The following is a 27605-nucleotide window of genomic DNA, read 5'->3' as shown; positions in this document are numbered from 1 at the left end:
CTGACAGCGCTACAGCAGTGGTGTCCTCCTTTGAAAGTTCTATTCCAAGCTTGAAGACCTGTTTTAGTTCATTTCACATTAATTAGACTTCAAATTACTGCCAAATGTTCATCGAATGAGTAAGTGTCTGTTTATGAGTCATAAGAAATCATTAATAATCTTTTAGAGGGAGTAGATATATATACTGGTTAAAGTGAGCAAAATGGTAATGGAGTCTGGTAGGCGGGAAGACAAACGGCCACTAAACTCAAACTTCAGAGTGTGCTTTTTTATAGCAGTGGGCTTTTGTGTTCAGGATAACGGGCTTAGCTTTACATTGACAGACAATTAACAGTTATAAACAGTTGACTTACAATGTAGGACTTGTCAATATGCAGTCTAAGGCAGTTTTACCTCTTTAAACCTCACCATTTAGCCAAACCCAAGACACTCAGTTACATTAGTGGCAGCTGTGTTTCTTTTCTGTGGGCTGCTGTTAATGTGCATCTCTCAATAGTGCCACTATTGTTTTCATAGCTTATCTTCCTCAGTATAGCTAGCTGGCTAACTTTGTTTCAAGCATGATGCAATTAAGTTATGGACATGTGGTACGGACACAAAGGCTTGGGGATTTATGTTGGATGTTCGCCTGACAGGGATGTGACAGTTAATCTGTCTGCTCCCTTCGCTGGAGAGTTATCTCAACTGAATAAGACAGCTGGAGGTTGCTGTCAGAGCAACAGCGGAAATCAGGGGTGACTACAGTGGTGAGCTGGTGAGCAAGTCAGCTTTTCTGTTATGGGCCAGCTAACCCTCAACCAATACTGGATTTTTTAGGATGGGACTGATACTGAAAAACTGATTAAAAAAAACAGGCAACTAACAATCTTCATTAATCCATTTTTTTTTCCTAAGATGCATACTGATGACATGGTTTCTAAATCCTTCTTTGACATTTCTGCACTGTTGTTTCTTTTTACTTATCAACCAGCATATACACTTACACCTGTATCTTGGCAATAAGGTAATATTTACTGAATCGGTCTAGGTCTATTGATGTATATGTCCGTCGAAAAATAACAAGAAATTGCAGTACAGAAATGTCAAACTAGCTATGAGGTAATTTTAGAAACGGTCTGTCTCCAGGTGTTTGTTCTTTAAAGAGCGCTGACTGACATTTTCCAACTGTAAATTATCCCACCCAGAAATCTACTTGCCTCTGTACAAACTGTCTTATTTATTAGCTGTGATCAAATAACGATGAAGACTCAAATTGATTGTCATGTTTAATTTGTCGCCTTAATGTCAGAAAATAGTGAAAAATATCCATCCCAGTTTGTCAGTCCAAGGTGGTGTCTTTAAATATCTTGTTTTGTCAGTCTAAATCCCAAAGATCAGTTTAATATCACAGTAAATAGAATATAGTCTGAAAACAGTGATTTCTGCCATTCTGCATGAAAAATTATACTTTCTTAATTACCGATTGACCAAATTCAAAATAGTTTAATAGTTTAATTGTTTTTTACCACTTTGATTGGACAGTGTGTTTCGTGGAGATTTAAAATTCCAAATATCGATATGGGCTCAACAAAATCCAATATTGGCTGCGCTATGGGGATGACATATGATTAAACTTGGTGCTTTCCCTCTCACCCTGGATATTAAATTCATATGCATTTCTTCCCTGTTATTGACAAGTGTCAGGTTAAATGTGGCTCGTCACTTGGACATGTAGCCTGAAGGTAAACAGAGCAGTGGGGAAAAGACATCCCCATGGTAGAACTCTTCCTGTGGGCAGCTAGCTGCTCAAATCTCCCCTGGAGCAATATTTTGACAAAGGCTTTTGAAGAGCGGTGCTGTCAGTGTCAGCCTCCTGACCAAACCCTCATTAGCCAACACCACCACCAAGGGAAGGAGGTGAGATGGAGACACCTCTCCAGTAGCACTCGAGAGAAAATGGCCTTCTAACAGCAAATTAATTTTGAAATAAGGGATTCATTGGGTGAGAACAAGGTGGGGAACACACTTAGTATTGTCTGTTAAAGTGCGTTGCTCCATATGAGCAGCATGCCATACAAATTCTCATTAATGTGGATCCTTGGGAGAACTTAATTCCCCAGGAGCTGCTTAAAGGTAAACAGAGCAGTGCAGGGATGAAAGATATTCCCGTGGTGAACTGGTGCTTGTTTAGGCTTGTGTTTAATTGTCTTTACACATCAAGGTTTGTACATGTTGCCTGCTGCTAAAGTCTCACATCAGGTCCTTTAGTCTTTGTAGTAGGGGGGATGTGGTACTAGGACAGTTAACACGCAGAGACAAATATAAGCAACTGCCCAAATAGATGGCTCCAAAATAGTGATTGGCTTATAAATGATTTCTAAATACGGGAATCTTAAAAGCTTATAGATCTTGAGGGAACAATGAAAAATATGAGTCAGTTATTGTTGCCTTATTGTTGTTGCCTTGCTGTTCTGTTACTGAGCTGTTTTGATTAATGAGCTGAGACATAAGAGGAACTCATTTCAAGTATGTGTGGTTGATGCTGGTGAGGGCACACTGTATTGGGCAGCATTTAGAGTTATCTTAATGTGACCCTGTCGTTACACGTCTGAGAGAAGAATCACACAGTCGGGCACAGGCACAGTCAGCACAAACAACTCTGCATCTCATCTCCTAATTTGGATACCTCTATCAATACTGCGACAGTGTTTTAGGAGTGACTGTTGGTGCTTAACAAAGTATGAATACAAAGAGATTTTTGATAAATACTAGGGCTGCACCTTAAGATTATTTTTTAAATGATTAATCTATCAATAATTTCAATCAATCAATTATTTTAACAATTATTTTTTAAATAATTCAATTATATAACAACTACTGTGCCTAAAATACATATCAAAAACTTGCTCATTAATATGACACCCGTATTCACTACATTTCCATGACGATTGGCAAACTTTTTATCTCATGATCAAAAGCTACGAGGAGCAGCAAGTTGGACCTTGAGGTGAAATTGTTTTCAGGATTGAACTTTGAACCTCTACACTACTCTTGTCTGCTGTTTTGTGTTTTAGCATGTAGGAATAAAATGTATATAAAGTTATACAGGATGTGTCCAACCTGAATCCATAAATTTGTTTTAAATGACTTTCTAAACCAGGTCATACACCAACATATATTTCTCTCTCCCAACAGGCATTGAATGAGCCATAGCAGTTCACTGCCTCCTATTGCTTTCCCTACAGTACAATTGCGAATGGATACCATGGTTTATAATAAGTCATAAAATGCCACAAAGGGTGCTGGTGCAGTAAAGTTCCATAATTCAGATTCACATTCATTTGCATTGACAATGGTAACTCCTCTGGAGCCAGTCCAGAATAACACAGCAAAGAATGAACATCTTGTTAAAGTTTAGAGGGCATCCTCCTCGCCACTGAAGCCCTTAGAAAAATATTTCAGCAGTATATCAGATGGAAATATCTGAATGTATTTTCATTTTTTAACTTACGATTTATTGGGTTGTGTGTCAATCTAAAATGAATCAAAAGAAGTAATAGAGTAGAGTAGTTGTGTCAGCAGTTTTAAATAATCAGATGGCATTTACATATGTCTAGAGAATATCTTGCAGAGGAATAAAACCAGAGTGGCTTTAATGTCATATTCAAACTTCCCCATGAATTTACAGTAGATCATGCATAGAGCCACACCATCCAAATTCCAGTGCTGAAGTGGCAATGACATTCGCTGTCATTTATTACTGAACTTACCATGGCCCTCTGAGGTTTTCAGCCTGATTGTATGGAACTGGGTCTTGTGCTGTACTACAGACAGGATTAGGGTTCTGCTGTGGTCCATCATCCAGAAATAGCACAAGCTGTCGGCTGGCTGCTCTGGGACTGAGTGGTTACCACAGGGCTTCAAGGTATTTAGAGGTCTGACCAGGTTGGAGTTAGACTAAGGCCATTTCTATATAACGAACAGTTGTTGCTAATCTGTCCGTAATTCTCCCACAAATCACTAGTGCATCAATAGATTATTTTGTGTATCCCTTAAAATCCATTTGTAGTGTTCAGTCTTGACACGCAGATCCCACCTCAGCCTACTGCATCTGACATGCCTGGAGCAATTAAATGTTCTAGATTAAAACTTAAATACTAACATTACAAGTACCAGCACATTTCTTGTTTACCTGTTTAGTAACCATGTTTGTAGTCTAAATGATATGGGCCCTAAGTATTTATTTGAATTCCCTACAATAAAATATACACGTCTCACACCTGGAACATTTGTCTGTCTAAAAAAGCAGTCTTGAGGTGAGATATAATTGTATAAGCATGACAGTTTTTTGCAACGTCTTAGTATTAGTATCTACAGTTAAAAGTGCCAGACATCCCAGTTTTTAACGAGAATTCACAGATATGGTGCATCTTCCCCCTTCCTAGCTCTTTCTCCAGATGTTACCCTCTACAAATGGCATGGTGTTACTTGTGTCAAGTGATTTTTCTCTTCATTAATTCTCTAAAATGCTCCCTTTGAAAACATAGCAGAAGTGTGAAGTAAAAGAAAATGGAAAAAAAGGGGGGGTAATTTAATGCACAGAAGGCTCCTGGATTTAAACAAGGTTTCTTTTTGACTCACAGTTTTTTATGAAGACCACAGAAAAGAACCAAGACCTGTCAAGGTGGAATTAGTATTGCAAGGCAACACTAGTAATCTAACTTAATACTGTTGCATTGTACATTGGTGATATTAATGATACAACTCAAATACAAGTATTAATTATCCTTATTGAATGTATTGCTGTATTCCATAAATTACTGACGGAGCAGTATCACTGCAGCCACATAGCCAAATGCATCTTTGTGTCAAGTATGTATAATTCATGAATTACATGCAGAACATCAGATATGGGAGTTTTCTGAAAAAGAGTACAGGGTATACAGTGTGCCAGGCAACTGCTTCTGTTAGACAAGTGCTCTATTGATTGAAAGGGAGATTGAAATTGATTGAGAAAGAGAGTGAAATCACTGAATCACTCCAGTTAAAATTATGTTCCTACACTCCTATTTCAATGACAATGCATTCTGCACAGGGCAAGTAATATTCTGTGCCAACCCAGCATGTCTATATCTGCTGAAAACAAACTGGTTACATTTTGGGGTGTGATTTCTGAAATTTCTCATGCATAATTGCAAGACCTTGCATACTACATAGTGTTGAGCAATCATTTGTTTAAAAAAAAAAGTAGCTAAACAAGACAAGACCAACAGATTTTGTGGTTGGCATCACATTTTTAAGACATGCACAGAAGCCAATACAAAAGCCTACTGAATAATTGGTGTCTTTTAGTCAATGTTGTATTTGTTTAGAGAACTCTGCCAATGACAAATGTTCGTTTTCTGTCAAACTGGAGTCTCATTTATACTTTGTGCTTCCACCTTGACACAGTTCTTTAGCACCCCCTGTGAATGAAAAGTATTTTTTCCTCACCATCCCTTTTTTTCCATTCAGTGAGAGTTATTTTCCTTAATCCAATCAAAATTGAACCAAACTCAAATAAAATTATTCAGTACAAGCTGTACAGTAGCTGTAGATCCGAAATCAAATCACAGAAGTGCTGCACTGTTAACCTTGCTTCAGATAGTAGAAAGCTTGCTCCCACCATTACTTCCATTGAATGCATAAGATGTCTTAATGGATATATGTTTCGAATGGAAGTAGGACTCTTTATTCATTATGTTCGTTGAATGGCCTCTGCTGAGCTTGGTTGCCTCCTCTATAGCTGGGTAAGTGTGATCTATGAACTGGCTAATTGCCTTTGTCCTGATCGCTCCCATGACCAAGCAAATGGCCTGGCGGGAAAGGTCATTTCCTGTCCTATTTCTGTAGTCCTCATCAGGGTGGCTCAGCAACAGCAGAGAGAAAATGCTGTAGATGAGATTATTGTAATGTTATTGTTTGATTTCTTTGTCAAATTATTGCAGCTAATCCCCCGAGAAGTGGCATGGAATGTGCAAACAGCTGGGAATGTATAACTGATTTCAAAGAGACCAGCAGATGGTTATCTGAGCGCTCAAAGCTGCCATGCTACATTTGTGCCACACCGCTCACCCACTAGGGCAGAATGAGAAGAGATATCAAATATCAGAGGAAATTTCTTCTTGCATATGTGGAATCGAAGTTTGGGAACTAAAGGGGCTGGGAACTTAATCTTTGTACTTTTTCATTGACGCAGTGGTCTAAATGTAATCCACGTTGGTTTCACCAGCAGCTCATGGAGGGAAAAATAACATCACAAGCTATCCCACTTAAAAATTCCCTTTTGCAAATTAATACTTCTGGAGGAGTTTTATCTCATTTTGTGTTTATCAAAATAGATTTCAATTTTTAATTGATGCCATGGCCCTTTTCTGTGTGTTAAGTCCATGTGGAATGTCCAGTGAGTTGTTGTAGTTTGCTAAAGGTAGCCTATTGTATGTGGAAATACAGTTAGGGGAAATGTATACAGTATAACTCTATTATTTGATTTGTCTAAGAGTATCGTATCTAAACTAACAGGACAAAAAACTATTTGTGAATGTAGAGTTCAACTTATTATATGGTGTTGAATGCATGAACATGTTGCTTACTATTTGTGGTATTTCAAATAATTAGTAAGTTATAGATCCTATTTAGAATTTGAGTTAATGTGTGACTGAGTTGTGCAAGGAATAGTTGTGCTAAGAATATATTTTGTAATGTTAATTGACTGAAGTTTTAAGTTATTTTCACTAAAGATAGGATAGATGCTTAAATAGAGGAAACCTGTACAGTAGAGCTGTAATTATGACCTCATTACTGCAGTACCAGGCATGTGCTGCAGGGTTGAGCTTATTGTTGTCATCACCACAGATTTTATTTTGAAGGGACGATCTCATGTTGAGATCAGCATATTGATCTATTGATACATCTGTGGATCAGTGCTGTCACACCCATGTCAGAAACACAGCCTTTGATTGATTGACAAATCAAGAACACAGCCTCTGATTGGTTGACAGACTCAACCCAAAGCATCTTGGGATTGCCAGCAGGTGACTAACACCATGTTAACAACAACAGCTGTTTTCAAGGTGGAAATGGATAAATGACCAATAAACATCACTGCAGTTCAAGGCTGGATTACAGATCTCCTGAAAACATTATCTTAACATTAGCCTTTCCTGCTCAGCTCGCTTCAGGGCAAACCCTGTCTTTTTTCCAGACAAGACTTTTCTTGATCTTGAGAACCTGCAGTATTCATTAACTGAAACACTTTAACTTATGATCTACATTTGTTGCCATTCATCTGTCGTCAAGCTTATATAACGTTGGATTTTGATTGAACCAGCCATCCCTAGTCATCCCTGCCATGTGTGGAGCAGTATCCAGGCTTCTTCAGTCCTCCCACAAGATACAGATACAGACAGACACAAATACAAATATTGTAAGACCTCATATCCATTTAATATCTGAGTTTCTAATTTTTCTTATCTGCTGTTTTTTATGTTATGAACCTGCAGTAGAGTATTTGAGACCATTAGCTGTGGTTCATTTATTCCCAGAGTGACCTGAGAAAAGATCTCAACTTATGGCATGAATGCAGTGTGGACGTACTATTGTTCATCCTTCTGACTCACTGCTGAATAGCTGACAGGACACAAGATGATTCTGAACAGGGTGTAACACAATCTAAGTAACCTGTCCTTTGTGGGTAAGAACATTTGAGCAGTAGATTTTCCTCTCAAATCTGCCTTCCGGTTATATTAGCTGTTTGTAATTCTTTTATATCCATTAGGAGCTGACATTAATATAAGGTTTGACATTTGACAAGGAAGTAGAGGTAGTTAAAACACAAACGAACAGAAACTTGATTTATTTACAGCCAGTTTTTACACCTAAGACTTTAATTTCAAAGAGGGGTGTTTGGCTTCTGCATAAAGACAGTCACAAAATGTGAAAATATGTTCTATTCTGGTGCTTGTTGGCGCAGGAGATGAGCACCAAGAAGACAGATTTGACAATGTAAGGCTGTGATCGAACATCAGTGGGAAGATGGGAAGACAGTTTCTTGAGTAGCAGCCTGCAGATCATGAGGCTCAAATGACAGTATCTGAACTTGATTTTTCTAACTGTTATTAATAGGGTATGTGCAGTCACTTGTAAAATTTGTTCAGACAGAGTTGCATGTTAATAAGGTATATGTTAGGACTGTAACTAACATTTTGTTTGTGTTTGTTTCTTTTTCTGATTAATCATGTTTGTATATGACATGTCAGAAAATCGTGAAGAATGCCCATGACATTTTCCTTTTTCCTCCTCCGTCTTCAAATTGTTTTGTCTTTGTGTTGTCATTTCAGAAGTAGGGAACTTGAGTCATATTACTTGAGGACTTGAGACTTGCTAGACAAAAATTGAGGAAAGATTGACTTGATTTTGATTTAGTCTTCATGACTTGATACAGATGACTCAAGGACATTTTCAAGGAAATATTTGCAATTTGCTAGATATTGGGAGAAGTTACTAGCTTGGAACCTAGGATGCAGCAGACAGGCAGATGCAAGAGGCAGCTATAATGGAGGGTGTTGGTCCAAAAACAATGAAATTAGGATTCAAGGATTAAGTTGTCGGCAGTAGTAAGAAGAGAACAGCAGTATACAAAAATCAGTGACATGACCACCATAACATCCACCTTCATATGTTACTACAAAACCCACAAAGAAAGGTATGTGAATGTGTCTTAACTTATTTACTGAACAAACATTAGACAGCAAACATTAAGCTTAAGCTACAAACTGTCAAATATCAGTAAGATTATAAGGTGTAAGCAGGCTGCAACAGTTTTCGCTTAACTGTTCACGACCACTGTCTTTTAACTGATTTCACTGAAGAAACTAGGAAGATCACCAGAATTTTGTATGACTTCACTGATGAAGTTTGATTTGTAGCAGGACTCGACTTGACTTGCTTTATTCTCGCCATAATAACTTGGGACTTGCTTTAGACTTGAAGGTTCACTTAAAACTTTCTTAAGATTAGAACATCTTTTCTTCAATACACCTTGCGTACAAATATGAGAAATATAATATCTACGCCACTCTTACATCAGCTCACATAAGTTTCCTTTTCTACTTGTAAGAACCACATCTTATTGACTGTGTTTATTTCCACACAGCCAGAGAAAGAAAAAGAGTGCATCCTGGTCGAAGTCCTGTTATAAAATCCTAGAGTGCTATGGATAGACCATCTTTCCTGCTGGGCTGCTAACAGCACTGACAACAGAGCACTGAGTCACACTGGACGACAGCAGAGGAGGTTGTACCAGCATCTGGTTCAAAAGTAGTTAAGCCGACTTCATTGGCAGTCAGTACAAAAGCTGAGAGCATTGGAGCAGCAAACACACACGAGTCACGCTGCCCTGCCTCGCGCTGCCCCATTTCCATTGCCCTTCTCTTCTTCTATCACAGTTATTTTTGTGGTCATTTTGGGACAAGATTTGGTTTGTAAAGTTTAAAGCCTGCCATGCTGTCAGTCCTGAATAACAATGATGCGGCGAGAAAATAAAGAAAAACAAGTTGAGTAACTGGACTGACAAAATGCATGTCAGCTTTTTGAGGGCGCAGCCCCACTAATAATGAAAAGTTATTTTGATATATTGTGAATATTGTCACATATGTTGTAGTATTCTGCCCAGCTTGCACGATGTATGTTTTGTGCCTCTCCACTGTGATACTTTTAGTATATTACTACAGCTGGCTTGTTCATGAGCTAAAAATCAACACTTTGTTGACATCTTATTGTATTTTCCAAAGCAGAAGCTAATAAGGTTTTGGTTTGGAATAAGCTTGCCATGGTACTAGATTTTACCAGTGTTAAACTGTGTTCAGGCATACACTAGTTATGTAACTTGCCTACTGCCCCCACCGTATAGTGTGTTGTCAATATTAGTTGGCAGCAACAGCAGAGTAGCAGTAGTCAGATTACAAACCTAATGCTGTAGGCTAGGGCTGCGACTAATGACTTTTTTCATAGTTGATTGATCAGTTGATTATTTTCTCAATTAAACACTGTCTGACATTTTTACCATTTTTCAACATTTTAACTAAGACAACATCCACAAATATCTTGTTTTACTTACAGCCTGAATATACTCAATTTACTGTCATACGGGCCTAAAGAAACAAAAAAAAAATCACATTTTAGAAGCTGAAATCACAGACTTTAGAATATCTTCCCTGAAAAATTATTCTAATTAATCAATTCGATTAATCAATTATCAGAATAGTTGGCAGTCAATATCATAATCAGTTATTCATTGCAGATCTACTGTAGGCTAATCACAGCCTGACATGAGGTTGCAGACATTGGATATGGTTGTATAGACTGAAATCCCCTGGACAGGCAATTAAAAGGCACCCCAGCATCACCAAACAGCCGTGGGGTATGGACAGACATAACAGTGAGTATTCTGTTGTTCAATATATTAGCATGAAGGCGTTAGCGAGTGTTAATTTGTCAAAGCTAAGGCTAACTTGGCTAAACTAAGCTACCTTTGACAGGGAACTAATATTCCAACTTCATTTTAGTTAATGCTGCTTATTTTCCAACTTTTCTGTGGATGTCCATCTTTGGATTTCAGCTACAGTTTTGAGGTCAATGAGGAGGATGAAAATTTAGTAAGGAACCAACGCGCAAAGTGTTTTTCAAAGTAAGGGGAAGATCTAAAGATCAGTAGTTAAAGTTAAAACTTAAGTAAGTGTTCTAACATTAGAGATATTGAGTATCATTGATTATATCTTTCGTTGTATAATGTCTTGTGTAATCGGCAACACCCATGCTGCCACAAGAAAATTTGCCTTACAGTGGCATCCCTAGATTGAGATAACTTTATTTGCTGATTAGGATATTTTAAACACCATTGGCAGTAATCATTTCCCTAACAACACTAGTAACCGTCCATCTCTGTGAATCAGAATTTGATGTGTTACTATTCTTCCTACAGTGACATACTTTGCCCATGAAGTTTGCACCAGGGGTCACATTAAAAGATGATTCACTTTACCCTTTGTCACTATGTTTCTCTCTTTAAATGAGTCAGAGCTAAGCTTCAGCATGCATCAGTGGAAACCCAAGGCATTTGAATAAATCAAATAAATCATTGTGCTCCTAAGTGGGTGTTTACTTGACTGAGTGCAACCTGTTGTGACCCCGACTGCTCCCAGCCTCCCCTAAGTAAAACAAAGATGTTGTTTTGCACTCTTGTGCCCCTTTTTGGCTATCTGCTTTATTTATGCCTTAAATTTCAGTGTGGCAGCTTTTCCTGACTTTTTCTGTGGTCATTACAGGAAGAAGCTTCTCTTGCTTCGCTGAGTAATTCCTTCTAGCACACTAAAACCCTCTTTGCCACAAACACATTCCCTCCCATCTACCAGTGACAAAACAACAAGAGACTTCAAACAATGAGTGATGACATTTTGTGCCACAGGGTCCATTAGCAATCTCATGTGTGACTAAATATTGTTTTTAACACTTACTGCTCCAAATGTAGGCATGTCTGCACTTAGTGAGGGCAAACAGTGATGAAAAATGTCTTTATGGAACTCTTAAAACAAAAACTTGGTCACATTTAAAATTGATGTCATTTAAAACAACAGTTGTGTCTTGAATTTTTGTCTTGATTTTGACGCCAAACTGTGTTGTCAAGTATGGCGAAAGAAACATTATTTATTCATTTTATTCTAAGTTAAAAATTTAAGAGGTGTTCCACAGATTTTAAGGATGAGTTTACTCATCGTGATGATGACCATGGTGATTATCTCAGTTTCAGTCTCAGAGCTTGAGACTCCTTCACAAAAACCCTGTGTTACAAACTGGGGAAATGGAGTTTGAAAAACATGGGCATTTGCCAGACAGGGGTGGTTTAAGGAAAGATGCTGGTAACTGTACTCTTACAGCCACCTTTTTGCTCTGATGTCACACTTAGGGTGGTAAGTTCAAATGCTGTCATCTAAGGGATAATGTCGTATTGCTGTGTTCCAGGTTGCAAGCCAAATAAACATAGGGAATCTGACAAATGATTGTCATTTTCACCATTAGACAAAAGACAGTGTTAGCATGGAACCATTTCCTAGCTAAAAGAGACTGGGTGTAATCAGCCTCGCAATATAATGTTAACTGTCTTTGGTTATCAAATACTGTTTGTTGCTTGACCTTAAAATATGGCCTGATGTCCCTCCAGATTTTCAGTCTCCAGTTGATTTTCAGTTCAGCCTGAAACAAGGCAGTGCAACTATCCTTTTGATCCTTTTGGTAACAGAACACTCACTGTTCCTCAAAGTGTGGCAGGTGAAGACATTCAGCTGTTTCTGTTGTCTGTGTATCTATTCTATGTTCTGTCTACATTAGTACTCTATTGCCATAATCAATAGAACTGACTACCAGACCTACAAAAGCAAATACCAAGTTTTAGTAAACCCTGGCTTTGTTTTAAGTTGCCCTTTTTAAAGGTGCAAAATCAGCTGTCTAAACACTATCGACCATGAACCAGAAGTGAAAGCGGGGACAGCTGGAATGGCAGTTACAGGAATATCTCTAGATGAGAGCTGTGACAAGTGAAATCACAGAGTTGTCTCCCACATTATATCACTGATCACAACAGCATTCACACATACAATATCGCATACATAACTGTCAACTTTTGAACAGGGATACAGACTGCTTCTTGGCAAACTGTCTAGAAGAAGGAGCTGTAATTACTGAAAGGAAAAAGTATTATGACTTGTATACTAATCTGAGGTTCCATCAAGGCAACATATGTGTCCCTCGTAGCAGTGTAGATCCTGATCAACATGAGACTTCCCAGTGAGGACTTCAGCTTCCTGGACTAGAACTCAGAGCTCCCAACTCACGGAGAATGACAAGTAGCCATCTGGTAATTCTTCTCTTCAGACCTGTACGGTAGCTGCATCCCGAAATAACATCAAAGGCAAAGAATTGTCTTTTGAAAATCGTCTGTTGCATCTAGAGCGCTGAGATCTCTCTTGTATTGTCACTCAGGGGGTCTGATACATTTGGATATGGATTCAATCGCACTCATTCTCATTTCAGAGTGGGGAAGAGAGAGGGGCTGCATGCACAAGGCAAACAATACACAAACACCTAAGGAGCACTTTTTACAAGTATTAATTGACACACAAGGGAATATGGCTTCTTATCTACATTCCTTGAAACTAAGTACAGCCTCTGGGATGTTCTGAAGGGTACTGACAAGGTGTGGGCATGCTTTTTAAAACCAAACTAACACTCGGTTTGCAGAGACATCTGTGACATCATGACACCAACTGTGAGTCAGGAAAATTGATCTTTTGAAATGTTTGAAATGCTATATTTTTTTAGTTAATTCAACCAAATGAGGCAAATTTTAATGATGCTAGCTGCAAGGCTCAGTCTTCAATTTTGTTTTGAATGTTATCTTTTTTCAACTATAAGCTGTTTCTCATTTAATATACAGTATTTATGAATTATTATGGACATCAAATTTGTCTCATCAAGCTTAATTCTTTTGGAGTAGGTAATCACTAAAATAATGACTGATCACAGCTTTAGAAGAAAAAACAGTATACATCCTGATGGCCTCATGTTACGACCAAGTGGCAACTGCAAGTGCCAAAAACTGCAGTTTCTCGAATGGACACTTGTGGCTGGCTCCAAAAGTCAGTCACTCGCCAAAAAACAAAACAAAAAAAAATGAAATGACTGAATGAGATGTCCTGTCCTACACGTCAGATTCTACAGACTTTAAAAAAAAAACATCTTCATTTGGTACAGATTCCTGCAAAAACAAAACAAAACAAAAAAAAAAAGTTAACATTTTTTTCAATCAAAATTAGAACAATCATGTAAAAATCATCATTGCCTCTAATATCACAAATCACATTGCAGCTGCAGTTTCAGTCAAAATAATCGTAATAAGATATTTTTTCAAAATAAAATTACTGAGATGCAGAATAAAAGTGAATGGGCAAACAATCTGGTGCTTTGAGTCACATTATATGTCAAAAACAATGATTGAATATTTGTAGTTCTTAAGTATTATGCTGCCAACCATGACATATTCATGTCTGAAAATAGATCAATGTCCTTGTTTGACTTTTTCTCACAGTTTTTGGAGCTTTTTGAACGTTATGACAAACAGCATCAACAACACAGGAAATTAAGGATGGAAATGCTCAAACCAAGAAAGAAATTTCCATTTTAGAATAAACACTGACCCTTTTGTGTTTTGTTTTTCTTCCCTCCGTCCCCCTTCTTTCTCTATCTGATTTGTTATTCTGTCTCTTCTTCTTGGATTTTAAATATTAATAAGCCAAGATATTAGATATGTCCTGTAGCACACAAGCTGGGGAAACAGCTGCTATTGAAAGACAAAAGTTGGACTCTTGCAATCAAAGGCAAAAGACTATCCTCCTGCTTTTTAAAGCTTGTGTCAGTGATGGCAGCTGCATATCAAAAAACTTGTGTCCTCTGTCCCAGTCCAGTCTCTTACATGGATAAAATCTTGGTGGTCTGAATTATAGATTATAGAGCAGAATTTCAGGACAGGCACAAAATAAGACAAAGAAATTACAAGGGTTTCTACATTTGAAACCCTTAAAGAATAGCCAGTCCCCTCTGTGACTTAATCCCATTTTAATTAGGAGGAATGACTTGCACTTGACGCTGAAGGAGCACCCATGTTTGCATTAATAGCATGTGTCACAGGATTGAGAGCATCAGTAAGCATCACTTAAGCTGTGTTTTGCAAATGTGCGCTTGGTCATCCAAAGTGTACATGTGCAACCTCAAAGAGACTCTATCTTACATATCAGCAGTTTGAGCCACTGTCTCAAGTCTTCTCTCCAGTATAATTGGACAAAATGGCACCCAGTGTCTCCTTCCAAAAATCACAACCCAGTTCTTCAAAATAATCCACAGACCAGAGTAAACCAGTTTCGTGTAGGAACTACTTTCTTTCTGAAGTAGAATCAACTGGAACTATTTCAGAATCTACTTTCTTTTCAACTATAAATATATAGCTCCTACATGAAACTGCTCACAACAAGGTCTGTGGGTTATCTTGAGTAATTGGTTCATGATTTTTGGAAACAGACGCTGGTTTTGAATTTTTCAAATGTAATTTCTTCATGCTTTGAGCACCACTGACCGAGTGCCATTTAGTCCCATTATACTAGAGAGATGACAGACACCACTACGGCCGATATCTCTAGGACTCTGGTCTCCACACCAAAAAAATTTAGATGGATGAATAGCACTACAGGCCTGGGGAAGGTAAGTATTTTTGAGTTTGAGAAAGAACTGTCCTTTCTATTCCTCTAAAGTCAGTTGCTGGAGCCACATGTGCTTCAAAGATGACCATTCACAGCTGATCATGGCCATACACAGACACACTCAGCTCTCCCGGCGTGCCATTGTTGAAGTACTCTGGAGCCAGCGAGCCTCTCATTAGCCATTGCACTGGAACACAGAAACACATCGACATAGGCTGGATGTTTTTCTAACAGACTGCAAATAGCTTCACCAACTATTTAAGGGAAGGACGAGCGTTCCGACAGTCATTAGCATAAGAGCATCTGTGCCAATCGTAGCGTGTGCCATGCTGTATAAATGATACAGCTATTGCCCACATAGCCAAGATATCCTTTGTACTGCAGCCTAATTGTTGATATCTTGATCTGACCATACACTGCATGCATTAAAGTATCCTGTCTTTCAAAGCAGAGGCCAGATGGTGAGAGCTTAGACATTCTGGGGCCTCGAGGACAGAACAGCTCTCCAGGGAGGAACCTACATTTTGACTTTATTGCCTCCTACCATGACCGTCTCGTTGACTTATTAGTCCAATGTTAAGCATTGCTCTCCGAGGACACTGGAGGACATGCATATGTGAGCTAACATGACCTTATCAACTGCTGTGTTGTCTTGTTAACGCATACACACACACACACTTGTTCATTGCTACAGAGCAGAAAGGGCACAGCCTTTGACAGTAGAAAGCGGATTAGACTGCAAACCAAAGATTCTTAGTGAGTTTAATGGAATAGAGATGAGTGGATGGAAGATTTAAATAAATTAACCTTCAGTGAATTCCCTGAGGCTTGGAGGAATGACAGAGGGGGTCTGAGGAGGAATTTTTTCCTTGTCACTAATGTTATGAATAGTCATGACATGATTATGGTGAGCTAGTGCTCTCCAGCATTCACGTTAACCCGAGCTTATGTTTGAAGCACAGAAGAGGTGAACACTGAAAATATTGACCAAGAAAAATTAACTGCCCTCCCTTCACATTAATAACCCTTTGCATTTTGTTTTTGCCCTTTATGTGTCACAGGGTGTTGCAGGTCCATATGCCATTATTGGTAGATTTTATATAACATGCAGAGCAGAGGGGAAATTCGTAAATGCACCATGAGATATTCCAATGCTAGCATCATTTCAAAATGTCATCCTAACATCAGGGAATAGATTAACCTTTACCAGACTCCCAACTGTAAGAACATAATTCTTTCTACGTACTTATCATGATATTAATCCTGATTGGTGCCTCTGACATTTACTTAAAGATGCAAAATGATGAATATTCTAGACAGTCTCACATCTTAATTGATTACCATGTGAGAACACACTGTAATAGTAGGAAAATGAGAGTATTTGGTCTATATTTGCCGTTTTGGTGCCTGCATTTTCTTCCTGTGGCCACTTTATTATGTGCCAGAACTAGCTTGACAGTTTTGTGGTTGTTAAGTGTAATTTGGGAGATTTCAGGTTAGTAACAGAATTTGCCCACACTTTCAAAATGAAAATTGGGGTATAATATTATTTTTCATGGCAGCATTATTGGTGATGAATATTCATTACTGCAGTTTTTTTTGCAATTTTTAGTTTCCCTCTGGTCTTTGTGATCCCCATGCAACTGCCAGTAAGTTTAAAAAAAAAAAAAGTAATGGATTTTAACTAGGCGCCATAGGAGAAATTATGTCAACAATATTTTCATAATGTTAAAGTAACATTAATAAAGGCTGACTGTTGAATCATAGTGTGCAAAGTCTGGGCAACATAAACTCTAAAAGCTCTGTGTAATAGAATGCAAACAATTTAATTAAAATTAATACTAATTTTATCATGGAACTATTTGATAGGAGATGAATGAATAGCCACAACAAGCCAGTGTTACAATCTGTAGATCAGGGGATATGTATGATATTTACAACCAAGCTGACAGTTTACACAGCAGAGCTCTTCAGTCTCTCAGCATTTGACATCATGTCACCATGCGTGGAAAAAGTGTCACTGTGGCCACTGTAGTTGCTGTAGTCAATTAGAGGTGCACAGTATGTCAGTGGATGATATATAATTGGCCCAAATGAAAGATGATTAAATCATTGTTATATTTCTGAAAATTAAATTTCAGCTGACAACTATGTCTAGAAATGTGACTTATGGCTGCAGACACAACATGGCTGTTGAAGGATTTCACTGTCCTTCACTCATGGCACACTTACTACGAAGACTCTGGGTGTCTGTAGTCACAGATATTTTGAAAGTCCCAACAGCTTTTGTGATATTGACTAAGACTTGCTCATGTCATCTTGTGTCTGGTGTCATGATGAAATCTGAGTCTGTATGACATGAGACATGTATAAAACTAAATGATTGTAATGTTATTTTAAGCCTGAGTGAACAGCGCCCATGTGTGCTACCTGTCAGATCCTCTTTGTGCATAAATATACGTTGTATTAAACTCAGATATATGTTGTATTAAACTCATATATTCAAGTAAGAACAACTGTAGTTCAGAGTTTATTTTTTCAGTTCATAGCATATGAGAGGATCAGTATGGAGGACTTAATGGCATCTAGCAGTAAACTTGCAGATTGTAAACACCTTGTGTCACTTTCCCCTTAAGCCTGTAGGAGAACCTACAGTGGCCACAAATAGCAAAAGGCCATATTTAGAGCCAGTGATTGGTTTGTCTGTTCTGGACGACTGTGGAATCATGGCTGCCTCCATGGAAGTGGACCTGCATGCTCTAGAGATATAAACATCGACTATTATTTTCAGGTGATTATACACAAATAAAAACATACTTATCAATATTATATTCCACTTCTGCTGCATTCTGCCAATAAATCCCTGTAAATCTCATATTGGACCTATAAAGCTCAGAACATATTAATGAAACTGCCTAGCAACATAGCACACATATTATGTTCTAAGGCTTTCATGCCACATGGTTACATCTGTAATTTGTGGTTACAAATGGTGTTGACCGCAGCTTGCATGGGCAACAACCAATTAAGCCTGACATAGTCTTTTCTTCAGCAAATGCAACTGTCAGAAATGAAGCAGGGTGCTCTCAGACATTAATTTTCTTTGTTAAAATGAGCAAAGCCCATGGGATAGAGCAGCTGTGCATGAAATAGACCAGAGTATCCACCACTTGTATGAGCTGTGTGTTGTTTTAACTGTGCTTTGTCTTTGCTATAAATACACAGGAAGTGAAAAGCTTGGCTAATAGCCTTATGAGAATACCGCAGCTGCTTGGCATGCTTTGCCATCCATTGCTAAGCCACATCAGTCAGACACCTTGTTTATACATCTGCTAAGGGCACTCAGAACTTGTCAGTCAGCTACCTTTTTTAGTAAGCTTGGAGCATGTGGCCGTAGTCCCAGGCCAGATAATGTTCTGTTGTTCTGATGGACCCTCCTGGCTATGAATAGAGCAATATCTCATTTAATTGTGCTGACTGATCTGTGTAGAAGCATTTTTAGCGAGACCTAATGAGAGGTCTTGTGACATTGTTTCATCAGTAACCTTTCAGGTGACCAGAGGCTAATTTCAGATCCTGTTTGTAGACTCGCCAGTTGTCACCCGACAGGACCCAGGGTTATAGCCTGTGACTGCCGCTTTGCTGCAACCCACAGCAGTCGGCTCTGCAGTAATCACAATGCAGCGTGATTTTGAATGTTATCAGAATGTGACTTGTGACCTGCGTTACTAATGTATTGGTGATGGGACAATGTGACCTCCCTTAACTCCCCTTTTAATCCATTATTAGAAGAATTTGATGCCCTCTCTACCCCAGCCACATGTCGTCCACATGATCTGCTTTCCTATTGTGACCCAAATGATAACAACTGGGGATGTTAATGATTAAAATGGATTTATCAATAATGTATGTTTTGTAGGGGTGTGACAATTTCATATTAAATTGACAATCAATTGAAATGAGCTTTCAATTTCAAGAATTGTATCAAAAGACAGCTCAGATATTCTCCAAGTATTTTTTTGTCTTCTCCACCCCCGCCTACTTGTGGCATCCATCTGAAGAAAAAAAGCAAGACTTCAAATACAACATTAGCGTCATATTAAATAATCAGCTAGGGAAAATACATAAAATTTTTGTAATCCTATTAACATGTGCTCTAAAAAGATGGACTGTAATTGGAATTGGTGCTGAACAATTTGTTGACAATACAAAATTAATCAGCAAAAAATATGTAATAGTTTTAGAATCACTTTAAATCACTTTATCATGTAAGGACTTCAACAGTTGCTGCTTCCAGCCTCTGAAATATCAGTATTTGCTGCTTTCTTCTGTTGTATATAATTGTAAATTGAATATCTTCTTGTTTTGCATTCTTTGTTGGACAAAACAACCAATTTGTAGAAGTCACTTTTGACTTTGAGAAATTGCACTGGCCATTAGTTAGACTGCACTCTATGTACTGACAGTTTGGGTAGGAAGAGGGCTTTGAACCAATTACAGTTTGTTTCTTCAAGATTTGATTATATCCTCACAAAGAAGGCTGCACAGTGTTACCATTCAGATGAAACTCATTGTCTGTTCCCAGTAGACTGTCTGTCTGCACTTACCCCGTTGGTCAGTTCTCTGAATTAATCATTGATGTCTGTTGTTGGTCTGAGGTTTATAGTGAAAGGAGCTGTACTTCATAGAGAAATAACAGAAAGAAGTAAAACTAGAAACCCTCAGCTTCATTCCTGTAATGGGACAATGGCTTTGGGAATTCCTGCTCCCAGTTCTTTCTTATGAGCTAAATCTGAGCGAATCGTGATTGAATGTTTTTCTTTCACAGCATTAATTCAGTCAAGAAGAGCCAACTGTGAGCCCATGACCTTGTAGAGTTTAGAACAAATTTGTGAAGGCATTTTCCTGTGTGTTGCAACCTTTGACAGTATTAATAAGAGTAATTTGTGACATCCTTTTATTTACTCAAGACTTGCAGATTGACTCATTAAAGCAGACATTTACATTCAAGTTTCCTTCTTGACAATATTATTTATGAGTGAGTTTTTTTTTTTGCTGTTAAGAAGTCCTTCATCCTGACAGGTGAATGTGTTCAGACCCTTGTCCTGTTTGATGATACAACTCACTGGAGCTGAAATGCAGTTTGTTGACAGTTATGGTTTAGTAATTAAATGGGAAAGTGAGAGAAATACACTTCTGAGGGGATATTTTAATTTTGTGTGCCACCATCTGGTCCTTTGCTTTGTTCAAATGAATGAACATGCAGTCATCTGCATGGTCTCCCTGTTTCTCTGTTTTTCTCATCGCTATCATAGATTAATAGTCCACTGCAGAGGCCCTCCCCCCACTTAAGCACTTAACCTGCAACAATGCACTGATGTACCTTTCCTTATTCTGCATTATTCATACTGTACTGTTGATGAGAGGTAGATTAAGGACTATGGAAGAACTATACAAACATGTTTTGAGAGAATTATTGCAGCAAAACGCAGGGGTGATTAAAGGCCTGATAAGAGAGATCACATGGCCTTTTTAAAAAAAAAAAGAAATTATGAACTTGTAATGTAATTGCTCTCCTACTTCATTATTTTGTGTTGCAGCAAAGTTGATTATCTCCTGTTATTAGGATATCTGACCCAGTCTGTTGGTTTACATATCATTTGAGATGCACTGCAGTACCATGTGAGTTCATTGTTCCTTTGTATTTTTTAGTTTGTTTTTTTGTTGTAGTTTTTTTCGTATGTAAGGTTTGTAATACATCCTTTGTGGTTAGATGTGCACGGTTAGTTGTCAAGTCAATTAAAAGTTGCTACCTTTGCTACTTAGATAAACTAATGATCAGTATTCTGTGTACAAAGCCAGTTGACTGTTTTGTCCAAAGTCTTATGCAGCCATTCGCCACAAGTAGGTAGGCATTAGCCCTGCTAGTAGGTGCTAGCAGGGCTAATGTTATCCTTATCTGGCAAACCAGTATTACATCATTTACCACAATAAGGAAATTAGTCACTAGACTTACCAAAAAGTAGTCAACAAACAATTCTAGGGAAGAAAAACTATTATTTACATTTAAAATTCCAAAAGCAATTCATTTCTTGACATTTTTGCTTTAAAGTAACTGGAATAATCAGTAATTAGTCAGTTATTAAAACAGTTGGTTATTAATCTTCTCTCAATCAAAACTAATCATTTAAGTTGTCTAAAATATATAAAGATTATTAAAGGTTTGTCAGCATGTGTTTTACACCAGATAATTTGTTTTTGTTTGCAAAACACAGGATCAGCCTTTACTTTGATATATTACAAGGCTCTTTGTGTGACTGGACAAATCAGGCTATCACGTGTCTGTGATGTTTTTATGCGAAGCAACGCACTACAACACTGTATCTAAGATAAAGTTCCCCTCAGTGACAATAAAGTTTACTCTGTTCTACATAGTCCATTTAATAGCTCATAGATTTGGTTATTGATTAAGTGTATTATTGACCTGTCGTAGTTGTAATATGGAGACATAACGTTCAGTACACATTTCTCCACGTTCTCTCTGATGCTGCAGTCGGTATCACATCCAAGCCAGTTAAATGATGTTTTAATGACCCACTGAATTTCATAGCATATTCTAATGGTCCTGTCTTCTTCTGGTTCTCTGTGCCATTAACGGGGCATGTTGTTAATGTATCCTTGATAGAAGATCAGGTCACTTTCATTTGTGATATGTCTTGTACTCCATCCTGAGGCCACCGAGCGTAAAGTTTGTCTCTTTGTTCAGCATTTTCATTTCCTTCATTTACTCCGCAGCCCTTCTGCCCACAGCCTTCCTCTGTCTCCACCCAGCCTCCTGGTATTTATTTTCCTCCTCCCCTGGGGAGTGATACTCACTGACATCACTTCTCCCCCTGGCCAGATGTTGAAACTTAAACACGCCATCCATCAGCCTACAGACAAACGAGTAGCACAGCAGACAGGGGTGATGACCCAGCAAAGACGTTCTTAATTTACAGGTTTACACTCACACACATACACACTCAGAGAGAGAAAGAGACTCCAGTCCTAAGCTGTGTTCCCACCCTTCATTTTAAAATCAACATACGTACATTTCTGCTGTGGGCCATAGCTTTCTGATTACTGGTTCTGTACACTGTTCCAAGGCTTAATCCCAGAGAACCAAGCTTCTGATGTGATAAAATAAGGATGTACAGCCAAAAGCTGTTTCATTCATTGAGGCTGAATCTGTAGAATGCTTTTCTTCACTTTTTCCTCAGAGCTTTATGCTGTAGTAACACCATCAGTCAAGAGTCAGATAAGGCTCCATAATTCAAATAACATATACTGGATGCACTCAGACATGGAGCTCTAAATCACACATTTGAGTGCAACAAATTTAGGGTTGTCCTACTCAACCTGTAGCCATTAGTCGACTATATATATATGTATACACACACAGATATAATATATTTGGGTCAAGAAGTGAGCTGCCTTTTAAAGGCTAATGGAAAAAGCAGTAATGAATCTGGATGTGTTGGAACAACCAGCAAGGAGGCTGCTGAACATTTTGTTAATGTCTTGTTCAAAACATGGAATAAATAACTTCCAACGTCACAAAAACAAATAGCCACAGACTTATCAACACCATGGATAGTGTAAACCTACAAACTATGAACTTGCCCCTCAACCATGTCAACCATGTCTTTATTGTTACTGGAGTCAGTGTCCTGGTCAGTGCTGCAGTAAATCACCTCTATGAAGTTACCATATTCCCAGTTGCCAAACTAGTCCTGGAGGCTGTGTTCCACTCTTAAAGGACCGCTAAGTGATTTTATTAGCTAGTGACAGCCACAGCACAGTTAGCAGCAGGGCACCAGTGACGTCAGTGTTACAAGCTAAAAGGTCCGTGTTGTAACAGTCCCCTGATACCTTCTTCCTAGGCATAACAAAAAGGCGCAGTTCTCTAAAGGAGTTTGAGTGTTTTTGTGTCTTTTTTTCTGTGATGAACAAATTAAAACTTGGCAAGCTAAAGCTTGCTTATGCCCCCTTTACACGTGAAAATAGACATGTCAGTTTCAAAGAGTGTGACTGTACTTCTGTGCATCTTTTACACTGACATGGGTGTTAAACAATACATCCACCAGAGGGCGCTGCTCAGAGACAGCTACCAAGAAGAAGAACAAGAGTCAAAAGTTTCTGAAAGCAACTAACATGGCAATACTGGCGGAGGTTGTAATCATGAGAAAGAGGCAAAAGTTGCAGCAGCATTGTCGGTGGGTGACCTCGCAACATGTGGATGGAAAATTCTTTCACAAACTGACTTAATTTCCAATTTTCAAAACTTTTTCATTGTGTCCTGGGGTCATGTCTTGCATCAACTATGGGCTACACTTCAAAGTTCAATGGGAGAAAGTGGGTCAGAAATCTACTTGCCTGAAGTTAGATTTTTACTTGCCCCTATAAAAATAGACCTTAGACTTTGAAAAACTAGGTTTGACTTTTTGCATGATTTTCTGACATTTTATAGACATTGCAGTCCTAGACTAAATATGGCTGTTAACTTAAGTGTTTGTTGTTATTTGAGAAATGGTAAATAACAAGCCGTAAGTTTTATTCAGAGACCAGTACTGCTACACTGCCCCCACAATTACTGATGGTACTATACTGTTCTGTTTCGTCCCTGCCTGAAAGCTTTTAGAAAAGCTGCAGAAATATGAACAAAATGAAGGCAGAGTACAGACAGAAGGGTCTGTCCATACTGTATCTAACGTTTAGCGTAAGTAAGCCTTAAGACTCTTTTCAACGACTAATGGTTTAGTAGGCGGGCGGCCCTAAACAGATTTCTTCCCTCTCTGCTCATCTTCTCTCTGCTGCACTTGTCAACTTTAACCACATTTAGAGGTCTTGTTCTTTTAGAGTCTATTGAAGAGACAGAGTTGTGAAATTTTTGGACAAACCCTCCACTATGAGCAAAAGCAACCTCTTTTCTTGATGTTGAACTGGAATGAGACAGTAACTGCTGAAGCAGAGCGGTATTTCCCTGTCAGCTGTTCAGTGCTGTTTCACTCTTTCCATGGTTTTTGTCTTGGCCTGCCTTCATGGGAACTCTCATGCCAACTGACTGAAGGGCCGTCTCCTTGAATGTAAACTGTAGCTGTTTAGTGGTGACAGTTAACATTGGCAGACTAATGAATTTATTTCACTCTCCAGAGTATTGACGGTCATCTTAAAGAAGTGTGACAGATGGATGCTGAATGAGTGCCGATTGACTTGAGAGAGATGTGTGCGTGTCTGTGTGTGAGCTCAGGCAGAAGATCTATTTAGATTGCAAATACACAGTCCCCTCTGCCTAAATCTAACAAATCTCCCACGCACAGGTTTAATGTATTTCTCAGTGTTTGTTGTCTGATTGTAAGCATGACTGTTGCCTCTGCTCTTCATTTTCTCTTTGCATGCAGAAACATAGGAAATATAGAAAATGTTGCAGCTTACATAATGGCAGAATAAGTGACCGTGTGTTTTTATAGAGACGAAAAATGGGTTTGTACCAAACAGTCGATATTTGCGTTGGAGGACCCTGAAGTTTTTGTTAAATTCTGACAGATTGGACTTAAACATTGGAGAAATATAATTATCAAAGCCAGGGTTCTTTCTTTCTTTCTTTCTTTTTTATCTCACTTTTTTCTTTGAGTGCCTGGATTGTCTGTGTTTGTTAAGCTACTGATCAATCTTTCCTGTTGACTGATCGAATTAAAGAAAAGCAAAGACGCAGCTGACACAGAAATCTATAATGTCATTAGATCCAGTCTTGCATGGAAACAAGAAAATGCAGCAACACCAAACCTTAATGAAAGTATTCTTCTAAAATTGTGCTGTCTAACCATAAAGTAGGAGTCTTCATCAACAGCAGTTAAAATCCTTAATAATGATGTTGTTGACGTTTAGAGCACAGTCTGAGTTTGATATTAACTGATTAGGGTCCTGTGGACCTCTGATAGAGCCACATTAATGTGGGGCTTCTGATCTGTTGTGTGATGGAGGGAAAAACAAATCTGTGCACAAAGAAGTGTCATGAATTTTTCATGAATGTAGACCAAGTCTCCCCAGGATCCTGCTCTGAATTATAAACAAATACACAACTCTTAAAGAGTGGAGAATAGCTGATACATTAAGCAGAAAACACAAGTTAAGTTGTTTATCATTTATTAGGACTTAGGAACAGTTTCAACGTTATTTTTGTTTTTATTACTTATGGGTGCAAGTTTTCTTATTGTCTCATATTCATGATATGACTGTTTATTCTGTTATTTGAAGATAACAGTGAGCAAAACAGAAATTTTAAAGAAAAGCTTGCCTCCTCAGAGCTGTCTGATGAATTGGCCTCATTATTCATTGTATCTGAGCTTGAATTTTTCTTACGCTGTAGAAGTACCTTTACATCAATGCTCAAATTAGGATGAGATGGTGTTTCCGTGACAGAGGAACTTACTGAGGAACATTATATCCTTTACAGTTCACAGTATTCCTTCAGATAAATTTTCTTAGTTTTATCTGCACCATATTTGTTATATTTGCATATTTTTATTGCCAATTTTATGGTCTTGTTAAAGTTGACCTTGATTGTCTGTGCATGCACAAAATAATTATTCATATGTCAGCCAACTGGTGCATCGTCTTCTGTGTCTGGGATCAGGACTGAAATATGGTGGTCCAAAAACAAATTTTTCCTTTTTGAGTTGATCTGAATATCTACAAGTTCCCAGTATCTGCTCCAAAGCTTTTCTAAATAGTGCATTTAAATCCAGACTGCCTCTCAACTCATGTATAGAAGATGCAATTAATTACTTTCTTCAAAATGCTCACTGCAGTTTGCCAAAGCACAGTTATTATGCACGACAAGGAAATGCAGCAAAATAGACCTTTTTCATGCCATGACATATTGCTGAAGAAATTAAGAAACCAGAGGGTAAACGCAGGTGTTACAAATGATGCTGATTAAGGTCCTGTTCCATTTAGTTTAGCTGAGACTTTACAGTGAGTCATCATGAACTAAGCAGCACCCTGACTCTGTTGGACATGAGTGGAACTGACCCTTTATTAGTATCATTTGTATCCTTCTATTTCTTATCAGTATGGCTGCCGTGAAAAAGGCCTTTTTTCTATTTGAGAAGCTGGAACCATCAAATGTTCTGCATTGCTGATTAAGAAAATCACTTAAAGGGAAAAGATTACCGCTTTTCATGATGTCACAGTGACCTAATTGATGATTCAAGGTATTTCAGCTTGGATTTCTAGTTTCTTCCTCTGGGTAGCTGGGGGACATGCTAGATAAGTATTTTTCTCACCTAATGCTATGTTATGGCCAACCCAGTAATAGCTATAGGCTAGGGTGGTTAAAATATGGAAGCATGGTGGCTAGAATCTCACTCAGTCAATTTTCCCTTTCAATGATTAATTGATTATCATATTGGTCTATCATTATTTCTTTATTTTCTGTCAATCAAGTAATCCATTAACTGACCGATCTTTTCAGCTCTACTTTGTAATCTAATTCCTAGCAGATTAATTTTACTTGAGAGAACTACCTCTCCATGAGGTCCATTTAGCAGCTGTTCTGGAGCTTTCAGTCATAACAAATGATCTTCTGGTGCCTCATTGTCATAGCATTGTAGAAGTTTCCATTTCCTTTTCAGAGCTGTACAGTCATCCATGTTTGCTTAGGAGTTAAATGTTCAAAGTTGAAAGAGAAACTTTGGCGCTATTTTTGTGGATGTCCAATCAGTAGTAGTCAGTGGAGTCAACTGAAGCAATAAATTCCTCAGTTCTGCTATATTGACCAAGAAAACAGAGTCTGTTCATGGAATAGTGCAGCAGTGCCTGCATGAGCCAGGATGCATTGTGGGCAGGCTTGTGACTCTCACGCTCATGTTGCTGAGTTATCACCACCCTAACCTATAGTTATTAAGTCGTTGGCCAAAACATAGCGATAGATGACAACACAACTCATCTAGCACACCCCCGGCTACCCAGAGATTCAAGCAGAAACAGCTTGCAGACCTTCCTGACATCAGGTCACACCACTGAATGCAGGGACAACATAGTTTGCAACAGAAGGACTCAGTACAACACACACTGAGGAATTTATTGCCTCAAGTGACTATATTTACTTAAGTGCTGACTGGACATCCATGTGAAAAGTGCAGAATTTTCCTTTTAATCTTAACTCTAGAAGCAGTAGTGGAGAGAACAGTCTGACCACACACACCTTTTAGTAGCTCTTATGGAGCTTTCTATCTTATT

The 27605-nt window shown here is 38.3% G+C and overlaps 1 protein-coding gene across 2 annotated transcripts in view; it reads left to right on the top strand.

Moving 5' to 3' along the window:
• Nucleotides 1–27605, top strand: part of enox2 (ecto-NOX disulfide-thiol exchanger 2) — a 195377-nt gene that overhangs the window by 30626 nt on the left and 137146 nt on the right. The window lies entirely within an intron of this gene.

The sequence above is a fragment of the Lutjanus erythropterus genome, chromosome 5, assembly GCF_056507025.1.
Source record: "Lutjanus erythropterus isolate fLutEry1 chromosome 5, fLutEry1.hap2, whole genome shotgun sequence".
Taxonomy (NCBI): domain Eukaryota; kingdom Metazoa; phylum Chordata; class Actinopteri; order Lutjaniformes; family Lutjanidae; genus Lutjanus; species Lutjanus erythropterus.
This window is presented reverse-complemented; position numbering and strand designations above follow the sequence as displayed.